At 46.8% G+C, this 24,622-nt stretch overlaps 1 protein-coding gene across 1 annotated transcript in view; it reads right to left on the bottom strand.

Annotated features, from left to right (window-relative positions):
- Nucleotides 1-24,622, bottom strand: part of LOC147740925 (membrane-spanning 4-domains subfamily A member 4A-like) — a 251,533-nt gene that overhangs the window by 202,945 nt on the left and 23,966 nt on the right. The window lies entirely within an intron of this gene.

The following is a 24,622-nucleotide window of genomic DNA, read 5'->3' as shown; positions in this document are numbered from 1 at the left end:
TTATAGACTTGTTTGACAGTTTCCTTTGTTAGTAATGGTTTATGCGGAATTACTGCTCAGTAGGCGGTTGGTATGCTTTTTGAATCTTCCTCTGAGCAGGATTATGAGACTGACAGTACGTCTGAGCAGAGGAGGGAGGGGAAAATTGAGGCAGTGAGTTGTGTCTCCACATGGAATCATCGGATGATGAATCTACTCTTAGTGCAGATGAAGTACCTGTTTTAGAGAAGGTCACTTATGTGTCGATGGTGCAGCAATAGGCATCTGGATTGTAGCCTCAGGCTGCTAGGCTTCCTACTGGAATGGCTGGACTCTGGGTTGATCCAAACATGGTGCAGCTGGTGTTACTTGCCTTTACTGGTGATGCAGGGTGTAGAGTGAATTGTAAGCATGGGGGAATTTTGCGAATCTGGCGTTCGCGAATTTTGCGAATTTGCGAACTCGCAATCCGCAAAATCTGCGAATTCTCGCGAATTTGCGGATTTCTTTTTTTATTTTGTGTTCGCAAGGATTTCTGCCAGTTCGCAAGGATTTCTGACAGTTCGCGAGGGTTTTGTAACAATTCGCAATCGCGAACTTACATGTCGGCTCGCAACGGTCACGATTATGTTGTTTCTACGTCTGGTTCATCATCATAGGTTCCCAGCACCCTCTGTTTCACCCCTGCCACCCTCTGTTTTACCCATGCCACCCTCTGGTACATCAATGCCTTATGCCACCCTCTGGTTTATCATCACTGTAGATTATGGGGGGAAAAAGCAAGCACACCTGCCTGCTTCAACTGACATGAATTAATTTGGGGTTGATTTATTAATGTGTCACTGTTTTAAAATTCCAGTCTGGCACCTGCATCCTTATCTGTAATTTGCTTTCTGTTGCAGTGCAATTTTTTTTTTCCAGGACCTTTGTGGCCTATTTGTAGCTATTCTATGAGCCTGCTGTGAGGGTCAGAGCAGGGTCATACAATTGTTGCAACTAGCAACTGAACAATTGTTGCAACTAGCAACTGAACTTTGGAGGGGCCCTTGTCAGGAAGCACTACAGGGAACGGTTACTAATGATGAGTTTGAACTTTTGAACCTGCTTTCACTTTTGCAAAACTCGTTTTTCTGCAGAGCAGCATTACAGCAACTTTAATGCTCCACCAAGCTTATATGAGAAAGTTGATTTCTAATCCAAAAGTTATCCAAAGAAAATCAAAAGGCCTCAAATCTAAAAAAGTGCAGGCAAATGTCAACCTGAGGAGTTATTCTGATAAAAATAATCATTTTCAGAAGGTCTATGCTGCTTGCTAGTAGATTTCTTGTGCGGAATTGCAATTTTTGTAATTTCGTGAGTGCAAGATTGTTGCTGCCCGCCGCACCTACATGTTCGCAATTGCGAACTTACACCGCAAAGAAAAAAAATCCGCTGCGTGCGAATTTGCGGATTTTGCGGGAAATTCGCGAATCTCGCGGATTGCGAATTTACCGAAAATCCGCAAAATCCGCGAGCGTAACGGATTTTCCGCCCATGCTTAGTGAATTGTGAAATGTGTTTGCCTATACAGTTTTTTCAGTTGTTTATGGATGATGTGCTTTTGGCTGAGATTGTTGAGCAGACTAATTTGTATGCAGAACAGTATTTGATGGACAACAGTGAAAGACTTGGGCCCTACTCTAGAGTTACCCGGTGGACTCCCACAAATTTGGATGAGATGAAGAAGTTTTTGGGTTTGACTTTTTTGATTGGTTTGATAAGGAAGCCGTCCATTGCTTCATATTGGTCCACAAGTCCAGTGATGGCAATTGGCATATTTCCTGCAATTATGAGTTGTGATCGGTATTTGCTTCTGCTCCATTTTGTTGATAAGGTTTCGGCGTTGCCATGAGATTACCCTGACTGTGACCGTCTTTTTAAAATTCGACCTGTTCTTGATCACTTTGTAGATCGATTTTCAGAGATCTATATTTCAGGGAAATAAATATCTATTGATGGGTCTTTGGTCCTGTTCAAGGGTTGTTTGGTTTTTTGACAGTACATTACTAGCAAGAGGGCACTTTATGGAATTAAGCTGTACATGTTGTCTGAGAGTAGGACAGGATATTTCTATAATTTCCGGGTGTACACTGGTAGGGATTCCACTATTAAACCCCCTGGTTGTCTGTCTACTTTTGGAGTTTCAGAAAAAATTGTGCGATCTTGCTAGAGGACTGTTTAACAGAGGCCACCATTTGCACCTTGATAACTTTTACACTGCTGTGCAATTGTTTAAGTAATTGTTCAAAGTGGACACTTTTGCTTGTGGCACAATTCTCTAACCGAAAAAGGTTATCCAAAAGAGCTTCTTTTGCAAAAAGCTTCAGAGGGGACAGTGCAGTTCCTTGTGTAGTGATGAACTACCAATTAGCTGTGAAATTTGTGGACAGGAGGGATGTGTACATGCTGACTACCATCCATGATGAGAGTACTTCACCTGTGGCTGTTTGAGGTCATATTGCAAAAGTGCGCAAACCAGTGTGAATTTTAGACTACAATAAGCACATGGGTGGTGTTGATAGAGTAGGTCAGAGGTTGGAACCTTACGCTGCTATTCGTAAGGCTTACATTTGTTCTTTGCGGAAGGGGTGTGTTGCTGAAGCCCCGTGTACTTTGGCATTCTCGGACATCTTCCTGCACCTGTGACTCTACTCCTTGCGGAAGCCGCTTTGCGTGAGCCGCTCAAGCTGTGTTCTATCGAGGGAGCACTGTCCCCACTTGTTTACCGGACCAGGAATAATCTTAGCAGCGGAACATCTACACAGAGGCTCACAGCGGGACTGCGAGGACCAGCGTGCAGTGCGGCATGATCTGCCGCAGCTGGTCCTCTTCCCGCCTCTTCCCTGCACTTTAAAATCTGGGTTGGACTTTGATTACCTGTGTTCTTTGCGGAAGGGGAGTGCTCTCATCCACTATATAGGCTCACCCCCATTTCCGGCCCGCGGCACGCGCACGAACACGCACGGGCGAAGCCCGGGCCAAGGGCGGGCCCATTTGTGCCCGTTCGTGACCGAGCGTGACCGGACCGGGCTCCCCCTCTAAACCCTGGGATTGTCTGATTCGTAAGTCCTTTTTGTTATTTTATAGAAACTGTCTATCTCATCTATTTACTGTATTCTAGACGTGTCTCTGCGTTTACGCCTTGGGTTCAGCTTACATCATGTTTACTCGAGGCTTGCGGAGCAAAACGGCAGCGGGGGGGGGACAAGCTAACAGGCCCAATAGATAGTTTCATCATAAGGGCAAATTCGTTCATCGATCAAGGGATTACTCTCATGGAACGTAGAGTTTCCCAAGATCTCGCCTTGGCAAAAAGATCGTCCTTGGGTCTTATTTCAGCTGCTAGAACCCCAGAGAAGGCTAGGGAAACAGGCCTTTTACATGCCTATGTCCCAACACAGTGTCCCAAAAGAGGTAGATTTATCAGTATCCCAGCTCCTAACCGACTCTCAACTAAGCCTGGCTTTGGAAAAAACCCCGGAACTAATTATGAATTTATCGATAGGCGACAACTGTACTGGGGAGTCCAGGGGAAGGAGGGAGGGTGCCATACCAAAGAAAAAAAAGGATAAACAGAGCTGGGAAAACCAATGAAATATCTGATAATCATAGGGATGAATCTGACCAACCAGCATCACGGGGTCACGGTCAACCAGAACTGGATCCGATTAACGGGGATGCCAGCTCAGTAGGCGTTGAGGCTTCTGCCATCCTCGTTGGCGATTCTGGCACTGATGAAGTTGAGGAACTACTCCTAACTAAAATGGGTGAGCTATTTAAACTTCATCTCTCCCCTCTAGAGGTTAGATTGTCCTATATAGAAAAACAGCTAGCTTATGTAGGAGAGTAGGGTCTGCAATCCAATGGTCACCCCCGATTTTTGCTTTTTGCTTCACTGGTTTACGACTTTCCCTGGCTGTGGGCCTGCTAATCAGACCCACAGCCTAGCTGTTCTCTCTCTAAATTGACAATCATGTACCTTAGGTGCATTTACCAATTGGTACTGGGCCACCTTATCAGTCCCTGTACAGTGTACTATAGGTACCCAGGGCATAGGTGTACTCAGGGCCTACCAGGGGCTGAAGCATGTATTATGCCACCCCTGGCTGGCCATCTAAACAGACACAACTGGCGGCACGACAGCTGGGGCAAGGTAGTGTAATCACCCTTTGCTTTGGACACATATATTCCTATCAGTCACTCCTATGGCAGGCCTTATCAATCCTGAAGGCAGAGTGCTTGGAATTATGTGAGATGGTGCTCTGGCATGAGCTGAGCCCGTTTGCAGCTTGCGGAACCAAGTCCTAATAGCTGTTCCATGATAACACTATACCATATACTCTTAAGTGCATTATAATCCTCGCTATTAAATGCTAACTCTGGTATAACACTATCAAAACATGTCGAGTAAGGTGTTATACGAATTGGAATACTATCCTCTCGCCAATTCTGGTGACGGGGGTAGCATTCCACCCTTCTAGAGGGACACGACATGTATGTAACTGTGAACCCCGGTTAATGTTAACTCGAGCCTCAGCATCACAAAATGGATGCTGCCACCACAGACACAAGTTTGACCTCCTGCTGCTGGGAGTCCTTCCAGTGAGGGAGGCTTGGACAAAGGGTTTCCTGCCTTGAGAGGTGCTAGCACCACCCCAGACAGGATTTTGTGTATTAGGTAGGACAGGGCTGAAAGGAATGAGACATGCCTGGGGCACACAAGGTGTCTCTGTGCATATACCGGTCTAAACAAGTTCCTGGGGCACTCCAGCCCCAGAGCTGTCGCAAGACCGGACAAAGGAAAGGGGGTGTAACCACCCCCCTTCCTGGTCCCACCCAGGGGAGGGACCTAGTCGTAGTGCAGCCTACCTTTAGCTGGATAAAGGTAGGAGCTGGTCCCATTCCAAATTAGATTATCCTGAACAACTTTACAAGAAGAAACTCTGGACTTCGATGTTCTGCTCCACAGAAGACTGAAGAAATCTCCCTTATGGGCAAGGAGTGTCCACCCTGCACAAACAGGCACCATCAGAGTACCGCGGCTTCCCTTTGTCGTCTTCCTGCAAGGATCCAGACTTCAGAGCCCAATGAGACCCGGATTCCCAGACCTCTCCGACCTCTACCTACATCTGCAGCACAGCTGAGATCCGTGGGTGCGACGAGACACGTGGGACCGGCCATCTTAAAAGAAGCAGCACTTCGCTCCAGCACGATTTCAGAGGCATCCTCATCCAAGTGCTTTGGGGACTGAGAAGCCCCGACCCCGAGCAGCTCCTGCACTGAGGACCAGCCCTTCAGCATACACGAGATCTGCGTGGGACCCTTCTGCCTGTTTGCTGCTCGACGCGTTGTCTGGTCACTTGCCGGCTGGCTAGTGGCCTCCTAGACGACGAACTCCGACAACTTCACTGCTGGTCTGGTTGCTCCAGACTGGCCCTTGCTTCCTTCCAAAAGAGGAGCACCCCGGAGCCTCCTGGTCCACTCCAGACGCCGTTTCCACTCACCTCGTGGGTTGCCTTTGCCAAGGCCTGTTGAACCCGAATCCGGAGACGACACCGCCGACAGCGAGAGCCTGCGTGGGACAGCTCGTGTCTCCATACTGGTCGTCGAAGACACCACCTGGTCCACGTGGCTGCAGAGACAAGCGTCCACCTTCACCTGATCGCGACGACGACATCTGGTCCCACTCCAGTCACTGGCTAGTGACCATTGTCCCCTCTGCTTTCAGGTTCTTCTCTTCACTGATCCACCCTTGGATCACACCGGACATCTTCCTCCTGACCGCCTGCAGCATCTTTTCCTCCAGGCTCCATAGACTTCAACGCCGGAACACGACACGACTTGGCACCTATGCACCCGCAGCCTGTGGGTGAGGTAACACGAGCATTTTGCTGCTCAAGGGTAGCTTGACTCTCCTGGTGTCCAGTTCCACAGTCATTTTAGTCCTATCTAGTCAGGGACGTCCGTACTCACCTTTTCTTAAAACTGTACTGTCCATAGACGTCTGTACGCATCTCGCGTGTGAATTCACACTCTGCACACGCGCTCCTACAGCCTCTGGACAGCTCCATTCCTTTGATTGACTTTCACATTCCACTTACTTAGTATATGGTTTGTCATGCCCCTAGGGCACCATTGTAAATCGTGCAACTTAAACGCATTTTTCCTAAGAGTTTGTCATGTGCTTAGCCCTCTGACCTCATAAAGAGTTCAGAGGTGTATGTTAGTTAATAAATACTTGTTTATTTTCATAACAACCTTTGTGGTGTCCTTTCATGTGGTATTCAAGGGGTTATATGTGGTAAAACAGCTGGCTTCACATGCCAAAAGAGTTTAGCCTAAAGACTGCTTTGCCCATGCTACCATTAGGATAGCTGGTCTATAAGGTTGACTTACAACCAATCACCATAAGGGTTGTTTGGACTGATACAAGGTGATCACTAGAACTAGTGAGCATCATATATCAGGCCAACTTCTCACAGCTGACTTATGTGCTCTTACCAAAAACGCACCAACTAAAGTGGCATCTAAAAGTGGGGCCAATAAACGTAACCAATCAACTAAATCAAAACTTAATAAACCTGTGGGGCCCCCGGCTAAAATTATATCCACCCCTAGTATACATCCCAGCCATGAAGGAAAACCATGTAGGGCTTTGTCTGTACCTCCTATCAGAGAGCGGAACAGGGGAGGAGCAGAAGGCAGACCCATTCTGAATCTACCGCCTGAGTCAACCACCTATGTGCTGGTTATGACGGGGTCCCAGAGTTCGCGGACCATACCAAGGAATCGAACTGGTCATTGAAAAATAGGGTCCTACATTGGATGAATAGTAATAGACCGCTCCCGCCAAACCGCTTTAGAAAGATTCTAATGGTGCGTAGCTATAGGGAAGGAGAGAAAAACAATCCTGGGTGACTGTATTGTGCTAAATTTTGAGGACCCACACACGGTTGATCATATTTGCTCTTGGAACATGCAAGGCGGAACTGAAGGTATTGATACCAAACACCTCTCTTTCTTTTATCCCCCTATATGGCGTCCTGGCCCCGATCACGATGCTTATGAGGGAAACTGGTGAAGAGTAGGTCGACGAGACTAGGGGGGTGACTGGGGGGATTGGGGAGGTAACTTTAACTTTAATAGAGATTCAGCCTTTAGAGACACCTGGAGAGGTATTCAGACTGCCAATAGATTTGACTGTCTGGATATGGTAGACTGACTGTCCCCGGCCCTTGAGGCTAAGGATACTGATTTAACAGTAAACCCCACCATTTCATGCCCCACAGTAAATGAGAAGCGCAGGACAGGTACTCCAGTGAACATCCTTTCCGAGATGGCTAAATTAAGTAGCCCAACTCGAAGTGAGTTACCTGTTAAGAATGTGGGGGTTGGTGATGCTAGAGCAGTTCATATATCCAGCCCAGGCCGTTCCCCAACCCCTATCACACTAGATGTAGGGACATCACTATATGCCCAAAGGGATAGGATGGGCCTATTATCATGGAACGTAGCGGGTCTTTCAAATAAAGTAAAGGACCCAACATTCCTGAAATTTGTAGATAAGTTAGACGTAATCTGCCTCCAGGAATGCTGGGAGAAGGCTGAGATACATCTAGAGGGTTACAGCACACATTTTTTAGCAGTACAACCCAATAATAGAGGCAGATGTTCTGGGGGTTATGTACCTTTATATCCAATAAAATTTATCCAAGTACCAACTGTTTAATTACGGGCGGTCTCATTATTACCAGGTTCTCTCTCTAAGGTTGGGTGAAAACCCCCCTATTATCTTGATTAACTTGTACAACAATATCCCAAAGGACGACCAACAAAGGGCCTAAGACGAATTAAATGATGCCATATGTAGGGGAAAGGATCTGAACAGAAAGAACGATATATCATAGTGACGGGGGATTTTAATTGCCATTTATGTCCACCTAGTGACACGAAGATTTGTGGTATGGTGAATCTTAAGGGCGATCCTTGCACACACTTTGAGCACTCCGTGCTTGGGAACTTATTCAACCATTTAATATACGATTGGGACTTAGGTTTTGCTAATGAATTATGCAACTCACAGATTGATTTCCAACCCACCTTTGTCGGGCGTGGGTCCCGGTCTATTATCAATTATACATTGGTCTCTACCAGCTACCATCGTAGTGCCCGCTCATTTAATACTGAACACATTGCGCTCAGTGACCACTTTCCAATTAGCTCAATCTTTGAAATAGGGCGGTGTGGCAGGAAAGTTCCTAAAGTAGCTGAAAATATTTACTTTCATGGGATTTCCTTGGCTAGAACCAATGGTTATGTAATCAAATGGAACAAGGTAAATCCGATTAATTTTTTTAAGAATCTAGTAGAGGACCAGATAGAAGATTTTATGATCTGCTTAGAGGAGAACCCCAACCCTACTAAGGTCATCGCAGCTTTTCATAAGATCTCTGCTCACCTTAGTAGTAAATTTACTGGTTCATCACGAAAACGGGGGAAAAGTAAAGCGGAGGGCTGGTTCAACCATGAGTGCACAAAGGCTCATTCCTACCTGATCCAAACCTTGAAAAAGGTACCTAGAAATGTGCTAGAGATCAGAGCAGCCAGGGTATCTTATAAAGTTGCCTTACAAAAACGAAGGAAGGATCTGAAGCAGGCAGCATGGGGAGCCTTAATTAAGGCGAGCGCCCTAAAAGATAATACCGCATTTTGGAACGCGGTTAACGCCCCGTTTTTTGTTGAAAAGAATTCTGACCAGGTAGAGATCGCTATAGAGGAGAATGTCTGGGTTAAACATTTTACCGAGTTATACCATCAAGATGCTCGGCCCGGATCAAAGAGACCAGGCTTGGGACTGATGAGAACCATAGAACCTGATATACCAAACCTATTCCCCCTCAACGTAGTCTTCTCTTTAGCAGAGGTGGAACTAGCAATAGCAGATAGCACCAACAGTAAAGCCCCGGGACCAGATGGTATTCCAATTGATATCTATAAGGATAACATCACCCTGTGGGCACCACTCCTGACCAATGTGCTAAATAGCTGTAACATCAAGGGTTTTCCAACTACGTGGCAGGAAGCTATTGTAGTGCCAATATTTAAAAAGGGGGATCGAAATGACCGTAAATGCTATAGGCCGGTCTCCCTCCTCGATTCGTTGATGAAGGTGGCAGGTAGAATCCTCTTAAATCGTCTGCAGACATGGGCTGAGGAGGAAGCTGTCCTTTCCAAATTTCAGTATGGTTTTAGGTCAGGTCTTGGCACTGTCAAACAAGGCCTAAATTTGGCATTGTTAATAGGTAAATATACAGCAGCAAAGAAGGGAAATCTATTTATGACTTTCATAGGTCTCAGCTCGGCTTTCGACTGTCTGAACCATGATGTTATGTGGGATACCTTAGCAGATCTTGGTATTGATTTTAACATTCTTAACTTTCTCAAAGAGCTATATAGAGGAGCGGGGGCCAAAGTCCGTTACGGAAAAACAGGCGAATGTACGTCCAAATTCCCACTTGGGAAAGGTGTTCGCCAGGGATGTATCCTGGCCCCATTTCTCTTCAATTTGTATATTAATGGGGTGGCAGACCATTTAATAAAATTGGACGTGGATTACCCCCAAATTGATGGAGAACGTGTGCCTATCCTACTGTATGCCGACGATGCGGTTATTATGCTTAGAACTCAAATAGGTCTTCAGAAGGCTTTAACTCGCTTCTCGGCATACATGGGAGATAGGGGTCTTAAGATTAACATAGGGAAGACCTTTACCATGTGCTCCTCCTCTAAGGCAAACATTTCTTTTAATACGTACTTAGGAAAGTCAAAGATAGGCTTAACTAACACTTTTTCTTCTCTAGGGACTGTTTTTAATAAAAGGGGTACCTGGAAATCAGCTATTATGACCAGGAATTTAGCTTTTTCACAGGCAATTGGTGTTTTAAAACAGTTCGCAAATAAGCTAGGGGACAGACCAGTACACATTTTGCTTGAAATATACAGGGCCAAATGTGTATCTACGGTTGTGTATGGAGCTGGTATATGGGGGGTTGCAGACTGCCACGACAAACAAAGGAAAATGGTTTCCTGTGTTATCTCCTTGCTGTTCCCCGATCAACCTCCACTTATGTTTGTCATAAAGAACTGGCTCTACCCTATATTACAGATCTAATTACGATAAGCCCTGTGTTGCTTTGGCACAAGATCTGGAACTCTGCAGAAACTGTGTTTAACAGGGCGATTATTGCGGACTGTATTAAACTTGAGGGGTCTAAACAGATTCAGTGGCTTTCCTATGTACAGGAATTTTTTACCAATATAGGGCACCCTGAATTTTACTATTCACCTTCAACTTTGTCTTTAATCTCAAGAAAAGCATTAAAGGAATCCTGTCTTGCCTTTCTGGAGGATCGACGCTGGTGTTTAGAAGGAAAAAAGGTTTCTGTTATTTATCACCAATCTTTGCTGCAGAGCTCTGGTCTGCAGCTTTATCTATCACCTGATCAGACGAGCTATAGCAGAATGCTTTTAGCTCGCCTAAGAACCAGAACCTTCTTTAGGCTGTTAACTTTTCCTAAACCAAACGATTGGTCGTCACAATTAGCCAGCTGTCCGTGTGATGATGGGGCATGTGCTCCTTGCAGGCTGTAAAGGAGCCTGAGTGGAGAACATGCAAAGTGCGCATGACTTTTTGGGCTTCCTGAGACGGCTGGCCAAGCATTCATGCACACTTAGGAGGGTGCCCACCACTCTTCCACCCCTGCACTGCCCAGCCCGTCCCACAAAACTGCCTCAGTCGTAAAAAATAAAATGATAACTGTGCGTTATTATAATTTTATTTTGCAGTTTTTGCAGTGATGAAAGGCAGTGGGGTGACGTTCCCCCACCTTAGCCCCTGATTGTATTGTGACATTTACATAGCGCTTTCTACTCCTATGTGGGTCACTGAAGCGCTTGCCTTCATGGGTAGCATGCCACACTGTGTACGTAGTGTAGTTGAAAGTGTTTTGTCTTTGTTTTGATCTTGTGTGGGAATTATTGTCTTAACAGTAATGCACTGTTTTGAGAAGGATTTCAGGTCTGAATCCAAAGTGTTTCTTGTGCCTGTTGTAATAAAGGAAAAAGTGTTTTTTAAACAACTACCTAGTTTGAGGACGTTGGAGAATACAATATCAAATTTATATTTATGGTCTCAGCTTTGAAAAGCAACTAAACTGCATATATATGTATACATAATTTGTAATCAACCCCCAAAGCTCAGTAACGTGATATCTCATGGCTAGAGCTCACGTGCTGTTTTTAAGTATGATAACAAAATGTGTGCACCTGTTCATATCGGAAATAACCTATCCAATTTACGTAACAAAGCATGTAACAACGCAGTCCCGCACATTACAAACGAATGCAAGCATCTAGCAGATTCATGGAAAACTCACACATTAAAACGAAGCATAGTCAGCAGGACAGCATCCATTCAAAGCTGGATTAACACACTGACTGCAAAGAGGCGCTTTATCTTGTGCACAAGTTACAAGTGGACAGCCCCCCCCCCCCACCCTCCCCCCCTCCCCTTCACCATCTCACCTGTGCCTCTCCTGCTCCTCCAGGGCACTCAGCCCCTTCCCAGAATAATAGCGCTTTGGTTTCTAGGCACTGTTGCTTGCAGTCATCTGATCACCGCTGCTCCTCTTGACAGCAGATGTTTTCAGTCCGGCGGGGGCCTGCCGGTGCCGGGGGCTGCGTGGAGGCTGAGGGCTGCAGGCCTTGAAAACATGGTGCCTCCGGACTCCGTGCCTCCTGCTTCCCCTCCTCTGCCATGAAAGGAAAACAAATATGCTGCGTCTTACACGCCCGAGCGTCGCAGCCAGTCAGGCGCAGTGCGAGGTCTCAGGGGAAAGGAAGGCGCCTTGCAGGAAAACAGCAGGCAAGGAAGGCCACGCGAGGTCAAGTTAAACTATTCATCCATGTGGCTTCGGGCCGCTGACACCCCGTTAGCTTCTGGTATGCTCAAAGAGCCCCGGGCACTGGCTCAGCTTCAATCAAGTGGGCGATTATATACATTCATCATTTCCGTTGGTGCCTGCCTAACAGATCACGCACAGATCTGCAGATTACAAGTAAACAAGACACCTCTGCACCCTGAGCTGCCCACTGGTGCCCAGGGCACTTACTGTCGGCGTGCCCACAGGGCCAAAGCTCCTCAAACAGAGTGCGCTGTGAGCTGGTGCCAGGGCGCTATAAGATGCGTGACTGATGAATTTTAGTAACCCCACACTAAAATGCGTTAGTGTAACCACCAATGCGTGATACTTGGCTGGGCTGTATTACCCTCGTAGGACGACTTCCTTGAATCCGAGAACAGTTTACAGCAGTGTAGGACTGGCCTTTCGGGCAGGCTGACAGTGTGGCACTGCCTGGTGGTCAGCTTAAAATGGAAATTGTATGGGCTATTTTTTTGGTCCCTTCAAGATCCATAGAACCGAGAAAACAGAGCACGCTGGATGAGGAGTCGTGGCCTAATGGCTAGAGCTGCTGACTGTGGAACTGGGGAACATCCTTCGAGCTCTGACCTCTACTCAACATCCTGTGATAATGGGGAAATCAATTCATCTCCCTGTAATAAAAAAAAAAATCAAAATGTGATGTAATCTGGTGCTGCCTTTGAGCCAAGTTTGTGCTACATAAAAACTGCACCATAAAAAGCTGCCCATCTTGTAGTTCCAGACTGCCTGAAATGACAAATTCAAATCTGAATAAGGAACTTAACTTGCCACAGCACACAGAACTAATCACGAGTGTTGGGAGGGCCTGGCTAGGCGATACCTGAGCTGACATCCCACCTTGACTGCACAGGTAGGAGACGTGCCCACACCGCCATCTGTGAGCCCCTGGGAGGGGAGTGGAAGACACAGGGCCCTGTGAGACCGAATGGTGAGCATGGAGAGGGCACAAAACAGCTGGAGGGCATACCGAGGGGGCCAAGTAGGAGCAGTCTGTCCTGGTTGGAGTGCATGACTCTGCCTGTCCTCTAGTGAAGGGAGTGGCATGGTGCACCCTCTCAGTATTCTCAGATCCCATGGCGGTCACATAGGAGCCACTATTGTCTCAGACTTGCCCTAAGACCGCCGCGGTCCCGATGGCATGAGTTCTTTGACCCCTTAGAATATCTATGACTTCTATGCAGTGCAGGCCAGTGGACCAGAGCCTTGGAATGGCGGTACAATGCGCTAAAAAATGTTGCTCCACTAAAAACATGCTCACAAAGCCCTCCATCTCTCTGAATATGGAGTGCCCCAACACCCTGAGCATGCCTCTGTCTCCCGGGGATGTGGAGGGAGAGGCGCTGGTAACCCCGCTCTTACTTAGAAGTGTTGTTCTCCGCCTTCAGAGAGGATCTACAGACAGTCAAAGAGGGATCTGATGTAGGAGTTGCAAGTGGTCCGAAGAGAGGTGTCCGAGATTTGAGACAGATAATGCCCTTGAAAATAATTAAATATCTAGAGACGAAGAAATTGAACAGTTCCAAGAAGAAATTATACATCTCATCGATCAACAACTCGATCACCAAGCCCACGCCGAAGCCCTTAAAAACAGGTCACGGCGCAATAATATAAGGATAAGGGGGACTTCCAGAGCTGAGGAGGCGGAAGAACTCGGAGAGTATTTCACGTCTCTCATCGCCCAGATCCTAGGAGCGACAGATATCCCCCTAGACAGGGTACATAGGGTGGGCCCTCCAAGGTCTGTGAGTGCATCACCATTGGACATACTGACGTGCGTTCATGAATTTCCCCTAAAAGAGCCGGTTCTACTCAAGGCCAGAGATATGAATCTGGTGCAGTTCCATAGCAATCCACTGCAACTGTTTCAGGATCTCTCAGCAATCACACTGCAGAAAAGGAGGTAGTTCTGTCCAGTGACGACCTTCCTCTGAGACAAAAACATCATGTATTCCTGGGACCTTCCCTTCCACCTGGTCTTCTCATGGGGAGGGAAACTCTAACAGTTTTGCTCATTTAAGGCAGCCTGTAATTTGTTGCAGATCAACAGTGCTGAGGGCCACTCCCCCTGAATGGCCGGAACAGCCCCTAAAACTAGCAGACGCTCCCGCTGGAAGAGGAAGCTTTCTGGTACCGGAGTCACAATAGCCCAGAAGAGGAGAGCAGTTCTGGACCGATTGGCTGAAGACCCAGCTTCACAGAACACCAGTTGAGGCGCTGGGACTGTAATTATGTTTTTTCTTTTGAACTCGGGCTGGAGTAGGAGAGACCTGCATCCTGGAGACCAGCCAGCTATGAACCTTGATGGAGCGGGTTAATGAACAATATTTTGTTCAGGCTTGTGAAGTCAGACTTCCATAATGTTTTAATAAAACTAATATGTTTGCTGCATGCTATTAAATCAACCTAGAATAAACTGTGCAACATGAACACATGGGACTAACATTATGCTTATTTGTGCAAAATGCAAACAAAATAATACAATAATTATTGTCTATTGTCTTTGTCATATACTAACTGCTACTGTCAAAAATAATAGCATGTGCTTTTAAATGTGCTTTTGTCTTGTCTTTTCTGTGACAAATACAGTTCCAGATCGGATTGGTATATCAAAGGTAATATATGCTGCTTAAATGTGCTTTTGCTAGGTAATATAATTAATGGGTTAACATTTAGCAAAGGGTGTGGGTAACAGAACAAATGTCAATTCTTTAATTAATTGATGTTTTATGTTTGTTTAAATAATAGTTTTCCAAATGAAGCTTAGAGTTGGCTGCTGCAGAAAAATAATGCATTCTAAAAAAGTGACGCAAGAAAAAGTGGTGCAGAAAATTGACGCTTTCTGAAAAGAGGCCTGCTGATGAAAAGCCACAAGAGAAAACTTATTTTGAAAAAGATGAGAAGCCTATAAACTTTTATTGTGAAAAGTTTTTGAAAAGAACTGCAAAAGGCGACTCTGTGGAGAGGTTTGCTATTGTGCCACGGGAAGGTCAGAACAGACAGGCTCAAGGCCAAGATGTGAGTCGCGGCATTTTTGTGCACTTCATGAACATCTTTGCTACAAAATGTAGCAGCCTAAGGAAGTGCCGCCAGGACTCTGTGCATGAACAATGGGTTAGTAAAAAAGCCCGGACCTGAGGTGGAAGATGTCACAATTTACTGTGGCATGATGTGGTTCAGCCAATGGGGAGCCAGAATTCTGCTGTTGGGATGTGAAAATAGTTAGTTTAGCCTTAGTTTTAGGTTATAAGAATTGGCTAAAGGAGCAGACTTTTGCCTACGCTTCTTGATTTCAGAGGGTCGTGTTCTGCTGATCGACGAACGCACATAAGGAAAGGAGACTTTTTAAAGACTTTGTTTTCAGGCGATGAGGGTAGAGACAGGGAATTAGTTAGGGTTTGGAAATGCTCTTTTTCACTTATTTCTGTTAATGAATACTATTTCTTGAATCAAGCTCTCTTTATAAATGCTGAATAAACCTTTCTTTAATGACATTTTCTAATACTTGTTTAATAAAGTTCCAAAGCCTAAGTTTTCATGAATCTGTTTGAATAAACTTACTAAATGACAAGCTGGTCTTGTTTATTGTAGATAGTTTAAACAACATATTAGATTCATTTGCCTCATGATTCAGCTGCTCTGTTATTTTTATGAGCCTGGTATTGATTGGTAAGTTTGGTGGTAGATGGTGACATCATTTATGCAGAATTTTGGTAGGAGCGCTGGATCAGTTTTTGGTAGCATTCGTACGGTTGTATGTTTTTTTTACATACGTGACATATGCATGTTACATACATGTCAGTATAAGTCATAGGATTAATGTTTAACATATGTTGAGTTTTTGGTTTTGTCAGACCGTTATATGTAGTTGTGATGGAGCGGTAATTTCTTCTGGTAGTTTCTCAATGCAAAACCCTCATGCTACCTCTAATTTACCGCTCAAAAGGTGTTGGGCCCTTCACACCATGTATTACCTTCAGGAGACTTTAAATAAAGATGAACAGTCAAAAATGCAATTATTATTTAAGCCAATAAAGAGAGTTGCTGAGTATTTACAGGGTTTTATTTTCTAGTAAAAAAGTACATTTTTCTCTGACCCTTTATTCATTAGTAAAATATCAATCAGGTTACAGAATTTGGAAAACAGAAAAAATAGCATTGATACAGAACATATTACAGTCTGCATATAAGCATTACATATAGGAAATAAATTGTGGCGCAAAATGTCATTCAGAATTCTTAAAGAGTTTCTAAGAAAAATAGTCTTGCAAGGCTAATCAATAATTAAATAGTTGGCAAAAATCTCCCATAAAGAGAAATACATGCATAAGACAAATAAATCTTTTCAGACCTAATTAATTAGTCAAAGCATAACTTAAAGTTTAGCATCTAATTCTATTTTAATCAGCTGCACTCTCTGTCTGTCTGTGTCTAAAGAGCAAGCAGGGAGTGAGACAGCCCCTCCTTCACCAGACCTCAAGGGAATGTGGCCAAGATATGACGTGGAAGCAAGAAACCTCCCCCTGACACTCCTCGGACGCAAACCCTCCCTTCAGCAATCTCCCGGGACGTTTCTCGTACCTAACCCATAGAAGCCTAAGCCAAAATGAGCAAGAAGCCAGCTGAGCTAAGAAAGCCAGCCCCTCCTCTGGAGAGGTCAGTTTTATACACAAAATTTTGGCAGACTACACAAAATGTTGCATTTCAGGAGTTGATTGGTCAGTCATGGTGGCATGAGTTCTCATTTTTCTGACGCATTCAAAAAACCTGACTATATCAGTTTTAACAAAACAAGTATACATGAATAATACATTTATAAACATTTGCAACATTTACTAGGGAAAATGTGTCTATAGTTTCCTGTCACAGTGCAGCAGGACGAATACTTTATCAAACTGGTACATTGGCACAATCACAAGAATGTACAGTTCAAGGTGTCTTTCACTTCTTTGTGGTTTGAGTCAAGCTGCCACAGTCTGCGCATGCTCTCTTCTCTTTCAAAGCAAGCCAAATCCTTGCTGGTTTCACAGGCAGCCATTTAATGGTAGGCCCCAAAATAAAACAAACACAAGATAATATTAATTTCATGTAAATCAGCACATTATGTTTCCAAACTCCATACTAATACTCATTATAAATGTTTTCCTAGCCAAGCTACTAGTGTAAAGCAGCTTTTCTATTATTTATGACAACATGTAAAATAAATGTGCAAGTGCAACAAAGAAAAAGAGATGTTATTAACTGAAAATATTTATCAAAATATGCAACAAGTCAAAGTCTTTTAAGACAGGAATAGTGGATTTAGGGATGAGCTGGGAAGAGAGAAACATATTCTATTAATCTTCAAAGCTAAAAAGGCCACTTTTCTCTACACTGCAAAAACACATGTTAATTCAGCAAAAGCATTTGAGACTGAATAGGCCTCACTTTCATATTTTTCATGTGCCATGTTTTTAACTTGCACCAAAAGGTGTGTGGCAATTTAAATGCAGTTTGTCTGAAGCACAAAAAATAAAACAATGCCTGACTGCAGATGAAATCTGCTCCATCAATCCACCCTTCTGATAATTCAAAACATAATAAAATGATTTTTAATTCTATGTCAGGACCGGAGGCTTCAGATTATGCTATATCTTCCTTCGCTTTATTAACATAAAGACTCCACAGCAGCTTAGGAAAAGATATAATAATAACAAAAAAATGCTTTAAACGTAAAGCATTGACGGAATGTTCAACAAATCAAACAACAACTCCCAAGAGTCTCTTTGTATAATGATAGTCCATAGTCCTTCCACTCTGTCCATCACCACTATAAAACCGGACTTCTCATCTTCTTCCTCCTCTTTCTTCGCTGCTCCCGCAGCCAGATAAGTGCTTTTCATGTTTTTTCCGTTTTCGATGTTACTGATTGTATTGTGTACGATCGTTGGGGGACTCATTGCATGGTTTATTCCCTTACAGAGTCCCCGGTCGCGGGAACGTTCTTCGTTCCTACGCGATCTTATTTCCAAATTGTGTGCGGTGCGTACGTAGACCGCCAGGGGGCGGCCTGTCGTCTCGCCGACCCTTCGGCGCGCCTCCGCAGTGCCAGGAGCCGCGCCGTGGAGTCTGCTTGCGCAGGAGCCAGCCCTCGCGTACCCCTCTGACACCTGGTGCCCCGGGTCTGTAATCCCTGCTTTTGATGCCCCGTTGGGGTCTGTATTGCGGCTCTGACCGCGTGAACCACCTTCGGGTGTCCTTTGTGCACCTCTTTATTCAAAGTGTGGCTTAGCGCGCTTGAGGGGTGCGAAGACCCGGTCCCGGCGAGGAGGGTCTGCGCGCTTGGGGGTTGGTGCTGCCCACCTGCCACGTCAGTTGGCCAAAAACGTGATCGCAGCCGGTTGGCCTGCCCATATTCGAGTTCTATCTCGATTGCCACCCTTCAGGGTGCCCCGCATTTGTCCTTGGTGCCAAGATGGAAGGGGAATACGAGGGAGAACCCTACCCCTATCTGCAGGACGACGAGTTCTACCAGGCGGTGGACAATTCCATCTACCGCTGCGTGACGGAGGTGGTAGGCCCCATGGAAGACCGCCTTTCCGCCCGCATCGTGGAAGAGTGCGCGAAGCTGGCATCGGCGCATGTGCCTCCGACCCCCGATCTCCCGGGGACGTCCGGCGGGTTGCCACCCGCCCCGAAGAGGCCCTGTAAGGAAGGGCCGTCATCGGAGGCCCAAGGTGTGGACAGGAGTGCCTTTGAGCGTCTTCGAGACGCCTTCCTGGCTAAGGCGACGGCGGTGCCCCCTGCGCCCTTGGTGGACCCTAGTGCTTCGGGGGACGTGTCTACGGCCCCCGCCTCTCCAGTGTAAGACTCTCCGGACACGGATGACGACGGGGAGTCGACCCGATCTTGGCTTCCGGCGTCCTCTGCCAAGGAGATGCCCCGAGATGAGTCGGGCATGCTGGATCCGGACGAGATCGTCCACCCCCGCTCCGCGGCCTGGACACCGGGGGAGAAGGTGGCGAAATTTGTCGCGGGCAGGATGCGCAAGCCCCTGGAAAAGGAAGCAAGGGGTTGCCTGCGGGGGGAGTGCCCTCAGCCAACTTTGGAGGGGAAGGTGGCCATGACCCCGGAATTGGATCCCAAGATGGCCACCTTCCTGGCGAAATTTATGAAGGACCCCAGGAAAGGGATTGATCGGTCCTGGCGGGCCTGCCAGGACAAACTGTTAGATGCGGTTGGGCCCGCCACGAAGATCCTCGACATGGCGGAGGAGGCTAAGGCAAATGGCACCCGGAGGTGCTCTCGAATTGCGCCCAGAGGGTGATTGTATTCTTGGGCAACGCCAACTGTGCCCTGTCTACGGAGAGGCGGCGTTCGCTCCTAATCAAGTTGGACCCGAAATTGGGGGACCTGGCCTCGTCGGAGGCGGGTGCTGTGGCCCAGGGAGGCCTCTTCGGCGAACCCTTCATCAGGGAACTGGGCAAGTTCGTGAACACGTTCACGTCGCTGGATAAGGCCCAGTCCAGCATTAAGAGGGTGTTTCACCAACGTTTCTCCTGAGGGGCCGGTCGCGGTAGGGGCCGCGCGATCGGCCGTGGCCAGCAGACCAATAAAGGACAAGGCTCCGGAAGAGGTCAATACCAGACCTCTGCCAACTATACCACCTTCTACCCCACCAGGGGGCAACGCTTCAGTGGCAGAGGGTTCAAGAAGAACTCCGGACAAGGAAATGCCCCCGGTAAGTGTACTTTGTTTGGATCAAGTTCCTATTGGGGGGCGGCTGGCAAGCTTTTACGAGGAGTGGGAATTGCTCACTGCCGACGCTTGGGTTTTACAAACTGTACGAGGTTTCCATATAGAATTTTACGACCAGCCCACGCAAGCGAGGCCCCCGCGCCAGATGGTCTTTTCAGAGTCCGACGCGCGATTGATAGACGGGGAGATCTCGGACTTGCTGCGCAAGGGAGCCATCCGTCTATCAACGCGCCACCCGCACGGGTTCCTCAGCAACGTCTTTTTAGTGGACAAGACGGATGGGGGCAAGAGACCTGTGATCAATCTCAAGGAATTCAATGGGTGGTTGGTCTATCGTCATTTCAAAATGGAGGGTATCCACCTCCTTCGAGACGTGCTCCTCCCTCGGGATTGGATGGTGAGACTGGATCTCAAGGACGCCTACTTGGTCGTCCCCATCCACCCCCCTCATCGTCGTTTCCTACAATTCCTGTGGGCCGACAAGGTGTTCGAATTCACCGCTCTGCCGTTCGGCCTTTCTTCGGCCCCGTGGTGCTTCACGAAGGTTCTCCACCCGGTAGTGGAGTTTCTCAGAAGTCAAGGGGTCCGTATGCTAGTATACTTGGACGACATCCTCCTCATGGGGCAGTGTCCGGTGGTGTTGGCGGGCCAGCTGCGACAAGCTGTCGGCCTGCTCCAGAGGCTGGGGTTTGTGATCAACCGCTCCAAGTCGGTTTTGGTTCCCACTCAGCAGATCACCTTTTTAGGTTTCGTGGTGGACTCGGTGCAGGCGGTCTTGAGCCTGCCGGGTCGGAAGGTCGCAAAAATACGACACCTGCTTCGGCAGACGATCGCGAGGGATCGTACGTCCCTACGCCATATCGCCAAGGTGGTGGGTCTTCTCTCGTCCTCCATCCAGGCGATTTTCCCAGGCCCACTGCACTACAGGGCTCTCCAATGCCTGAAGGCGCAACATCTGCGCCGTGGGATGAGTTACGATCAGTGGGTCCCCCTCACGGACGAAGTGAAGGAGGAAATGTCATGGTGGCTGTCTCACATGGAGGCGTGGAATGGTCGGGCGATCTTCGGTTCGGCTCCGGACCTGATCATAGAGTCCGACGCCAGCAGGTCGGGCTGGGGCGCCCGGTGCGGGGATTTTTCCACCGGCGGCGCCTGGTCTTCAGAAGAACAACGATTGCATATCAATTGTTTGGAGCTCCTGGCGGGCTCCTTCGCAGTTCGTTGTTGGACCAAGGATTCGGTCAAGGCCTGTGTCCTGTTACGGATGGACAATATTTCGGCGGTTCGTTATGTGAAACATCTAGGAGGTCCTCGTTCCCGCGCCTTGGCGGACTTGGCGAAGGACTTCTGGGATTATTGCCTGTCTCGTCACATTGCGGTGACGGCGGAGTATCTGCCGGGTCAGTGCAATCAAGTGGCGGATTGGCATTCCAGACATCTCAGGGACGCCAGCCAGTGGAAACTGGATCCGGAGGTTTTCCGGTGGCTGCACACCCTCTGGGGTCCCTTCTCGGTGGACCTCTTTGCGTCCCGTCTCGACCACCAGCTGCCGCGTTTTTTCAGCTGGAGGCCGGACCCTCTAGCGGAGGCCACGGACGCGTTTTTGCAGGATTGGAGTCGGGAACAACCGTTTGCGTTTCCCCCGTTCTCCATGATAATGCGAGCGGCGGCCCAAATACGCCGCCAGGGAGCGCAGCTGGTGTTGGTTACACCACTCTGGACGTCTCAAGTGTGGTTTCCGGTTCTTCTGGAACTTTCTTGGGATTTTCCAATCCTACTCCCCCTGTTTCCTCTGCTCCTGACAAATCCGGATCAGGAACCTCATCCCCTCGTCACGCAGAACTCTCTCCGCCTCGTGGCGTGGAGGCTCTCAGGAGACGCTGGTCGCTCCCAGGCCTTTCGGGGTTGGCTGAGCACTTGCTCTCCAAAGCATGGGCCGATAGTACGACGAAGCGTTACAGATCCGCTTGGCTTAAGTGGATGCGTTGGTGTTTACGAAGGGATTTGGATCCCTTGGTCGCAGGCCTCGTTCCCGTGCTGAATTTCCTGGCACATTTAGCCGACAAGGGCCTGGCATATAGAACGATAAATGCTATTCGATCGGCGATTTCGGCAGGCCACGACAACATCGATGGCCATCCAGTAGGGGAACATCCTTTTGTTTGCCGGCTTTTGTGGGCTATCCGCCTCGCGTTACCTCCGGAACCCAGGTACTCCGTCCTTTGGGACGTCAATTTGGTTCTGAATTTGTTCTTGTCTTGGCCGGCCAATTCCTATCTGTCTCTTAAAGAGCTGTCGGCGAAGTTAGCCATGTTGTTATGTTTGGTTTCTTGTAGACGCGTCTCTGACGTGCGCGCGCTGGATGTCTCTGCACGCATTTTTTTCCCGGATGGGGTTACTTTTACCGTGGGCCGACGCACTAAAACGTTGTCGTGGTCCATTTCATATCCAGCTTTTCTTGACACTCCTAAGTTGTGTGTTGTGCAATGCCTCAAAGCATATGAGGACCTGACCTTGGATTTGCGCCCTCCGGGCGAGCGTCAGTTGTTGATTGCCCTGCGGAAGCCACACAAAGCTGTCTCCTCTCCCACTATTGCTCGGTGGGTGCGGTGGGTCATGCAAGAAGCGGGCATCAATACTTCTCTCTTTGGAGCACACTCCGCCAGGGGGGCCATGGCCTCGAAGGCATTCTCGGTGGGTGCTCGTTTGGAGGACCTAATGCGAGCGGCGGATTGGTCCTCGGATTCCACCTTTAAGAGGTTTTATTTTAAGCCGGTGGTGGATTTGGCCCAGTTGGTGGTAAGTAAGCTTTGAACTAGCATAATCTGAAGCCTCCGGTCCTGACATAGAATCGAAATTTGCCTAGCTTACGTAACGGTAAGTTTCAATTCTATTAAGGACACGAAGGCGAGGATTATCCCACCCAGGCTACAGTGGTGTCTCTACCCACCCGTATGGCAGTAAGTAAAGCGTTTTCCTTTACATTGTCAGTACTGTATTAGTCACTGAATGCTCCTCGCCTTATTATCGCATTCCTGGACCACCTCGCTGATGCTGTTCCTTTTTCGACAGGCATCGACGGTGCTAAACAGGACCAATGAGGCTCAAGCGTGAACTGCGCGAAGAAAGAGGAGGAAGAAGATGAGAAGTCCGGTTTTATAGTGGTGATGGACAGAGTGGAAGGACTATGGACTATCATTATACAAAGAGACTCTTGGGAGTTGTTGTTTGATTTGTTGAACATTCCGTCAATGCTTTACGTTTAAAGCATTTTTTTGTTATTATTATATCTTTTCTTAAGCTGCTGTGGAGTCTTTATGTTAATAAAGCGAAGGAATATATAGCATAATCCTCGCCTCCGTGTCCTTAATAGAATTGAAACTTACCGTTACGTAAGCTAGGCAAATTTCGATTCATCACACATATTTCCATATTTCATTTTCAAAAGTGATTTTCTTTTTTTTTTTTTAATTGCGAAAGCTGAGCATATAACTACTTTACTTCTATTTCTAAGGCAAACACAAGTCTATCTGTAATCAGATCATATATAGCCAAGCCCAAATGTTTTAGTGCAGAGTTCTGTAAGTAGCTTCTTGGAACAGTTAGTCTTCTTTAAAATAAGTAACTAAAATAATAAAAAAGGAATTCAACAGGACAGTTTCAGCATTTCTTTTCTCTTTGTCATCAGCTTGCCTTCAGAATGGCTCATACAGTGTGGCATTCTCTACTTTTTCCATGCAAATTAGACTACTTAGGTGCTGAGAAACTCTGACAGAGCACCATCAATCTCTTGCACTTTTTCAACCAATGCCTTTCACACTTATTTTCACTTTGATCAGATTCAGATGTTTCACCACAGCATCTCTCAGATCAAAGCCGTTGCATCATCCATTATGCAGATCTTGTGTAGCAGCTGCAATCTGGTGAGAAACTGCACACTGTACATCAACCAGACCTACACAGCAATGGCTAGTGTTCTCCTCAGTGTTTTCCACAAGTGCATTTGCATATGCATTTTCAAGCCACTTTGGTGTTGGTGAGACACCGTCTTTTGCAAAAGGTAACTCTGTGTTGCCATTGTGTCGCTTTATCATGCTTGACACTTCAGGCAGATAGCTACAATCCATTCCTTGTCCAATCTGTTGTTCTGCACTCATTATCTTTGAGACCACATTATGATCTGATTTCAGAGAAACTGGCAATCTATACCTGGGCATCAGTCTTTGCAATAACACTTTTGCCACTATGCAGTTGTCAGTTTTCTCAAAAACAGTTCTGATACAACCCTGTTGTGCTGCTTCAAAAACATTTTCTTGAGCCTCTTTTAATTCACCTGTGAAGATTCCATAGAATGTACATGCTAACAGAACATAAATGTGTGCAACTGAATAAGCATTTCTCTCTCCCATGACAACAGTGACTCTCATTTGAGCAGATATACTGCATGTTATGGTAAGGGCAATCAATTTCGAATTTTGGGCTGAGGTAACTACTGAAAGCCATGAAGCTTTGACAACATAATATATAAGGAGCACAGCATGTGCTGCTTTTAATGTGTCACCTTTCAAACATGGGCCATCTACAAAGTGGACATTGTTGGGCTGACTCAGGCGTTCATCTTTAAAGTCTAAATTTGGCTTTATGCATATTTTCATGATATTTAGACACTCATTTTCAGTTTCATCACAAACCAAATCATTTGCTGACATTTCTGTGAAGTTAGGGTCAAAGGTCATTGGTAAATACATCACAGAGCTTTGAAAACATTCATCTTTTTCAATGGGCAATGAGAGAGCGCAGCCCTCCCTCTCACTGCAAATTGGTGTATTTTCTTTCAAATAAACTTTCATTCCTAGTGCTGGGGCGCG

Source organism: Lissotriton vulgaris, chromosome 1_1 (assembly GCF_964263255.1).
Source record: "Lissotriton vulgaris chromosome 1_1, aLisVul1.2, whole genome shotgun sequence".
NCBI lineage: Eukaryota > Metazoa > Chordata > Amphibia > Caudata > Salamandridae > Lissotriton > Lissotriton vulgaris.
The sequence above is the reverse complement of the archived record's forward strand: the minus strand, read 5'-3'. Positions and strand labels throughout refer to the sequence as shown.